The 1,654-nt window shown below is 44.4% G+C and overlaps 1 long non-coding RNA gene across 1 annotated transcript; it reads left to right on the plus strand.

The window, feature by feature from the left end:
- Positions 1-236: 236 nt before the first annotated feature.
- LOC145420108 (uncharacterized) lies at positions 237-780 on the plus strand. Its single transcript, XR_013901391.1, has 2 exons — positions 237-413; positions 511-780. It is a non-coding gene; the product is annotated as an uncharacterized LOC145420108 (long non-coding RNA).
- Positions 781-1,654: the final 874 nt, after the last annotated feature.

Below are 1,654 nucleotides of genomic sequence, written 5' to 3' on the forward strand. Positions count from 1 at the left end.
CTGTACAAATAAGCTACCCGTGCAACACACAATGAAACACAACACAATGAGATGCATAATTTAAATGTAGACAGTCGGTGAGATAATGATTTGATTCTTTGAAGTTTACTTTGATAGGAACTATAAATGGACTGTAGCCGGGTGGAAGTTCGATATTATGGGACATGCCACTGGATGGCACTGTTTTTCTTTTGGGGTACCTCTGAGAGCGGAAGGGATCATGGGGATCTACGGAGACATGCACGAGTGCTAGCTTGCATTGGTGTTATGTGGGTGTGCAATGCCTTTTTTCGCTGCGTGATCTGTTTTGAACGCAAAGTGTGCAACAGTTAAGGCACCAGGAGTAGCTGCCACCAACTTCGCCGTTCGTCTCAGAGGGATCCATATTCCGTTTTCTGCTGGATTAATGCACTGTATGTATTTGAGTTCACACTTGTATTATACTATCTCTGTGGGTAAGAGGGAAATGTACCGTGTTAACTGTTTAATCTTGGCTCTGTATCTATGCAGGAGAAGCCACTACAGTTATTTTTGCACTGCTAAGTTTTGTTTTATTTATGTTTGGGTTTATATCAGACACGAAATGATGCTAGATGTCCTTGAGTTCCAGATGCTGATAAAGTTGGGGAAATAACCTGCAGTAGCAGTGGGTTACCAGAGCACAAAGCTGTTACTGGATAGGAGCTGTCTGTAACAATTTTATTTCTTTATTTTTACAACCTTGTTATTTTCTTCTGAGCACTTACTTTATCATTCAGATTAAAAGAACCCCAAAGATAATCTGTGTTCTGGGCTGGTTAATTTAGCCAGGCTACAGGACCATTAATTGCCCTCGGTCTGGAGCTCCATGCAAGATCTTCGCTCGTGCAATGAGGTTGATCATGAGAAAGACACTGGATCCCAAAATTACATGGGAGGAGCTTGTTAGTGATTTGAAGACAGTTCAGACCACAGTCACCAAGAATACAAGTGCTAACGCATCAAACCGTAATGGATTTGGAGCGAAAGGTTTTCCCTACACAAAAAGGCACATGTACAGGCCTGTTTACAGTTTTCGTTGAAAATCTAAATGATTCAGAGAAAGCTTGAGAGAAAGCACTGTGGTCAGAGGAAACCAAAACTGAGCTCTTTGGCATCGACTCAACTCGCTGTGTTTGGAGATGGAGAAATGCAGAGTATAACCCAAAGAACACCATCTCCACAGTTAAGCATGGTGGAAACATGCTTTGGGGCCGATAAGGGTACCCGAGGACTTGAGGAGCCAGTGCACGGGATTATATACCATAAAATCTTGGACTAGAACAGGGGTGGGAAACTCCAGGCCTCGAGGGCCGGTGTCCCTGCAGGTTTTAGATGTGTCCTTGAAACAACACAGCTGATTTAAATGGCTAAATTAGCTCCTGCAGTTCTCCGGAGGCCTAGTAACGAACTAATCATGTGATTCAGGTGTGTTGACCCAAGGTGAGATCTAAAACCTGCAGGACACCGGCCCTCGAGGCCTGGAATTGCCCACCCCTGGACTAGAACCTCCTTCCCTCTGAACACTGAAGATGGATCTCCCAGCAAGAAAATGGCCCGGAACCAAGACAATAAAAATTGAGACAGAGGAAGAAGCACATTAGCGTCATGGAGTGGCCTAGCCAGGCCATCCATC

The sequence above is a fragment of the Astatotilapia calliptera genome, chromosome 14 (assembly GCF_964374335.1).
Source record: "Astatotilapia calliptera chromosome 14, fAstCal68.1, whole genome shotgun sequence".
In the NCBI taxonomy this organism is placed as follows: domain Eukaryota; kingdom Metazoa; phylum Chordata; class Actinopteri; order Cichliformes; family Cichlidae; genus Astatotilapia; species Astatotilapia calliptera.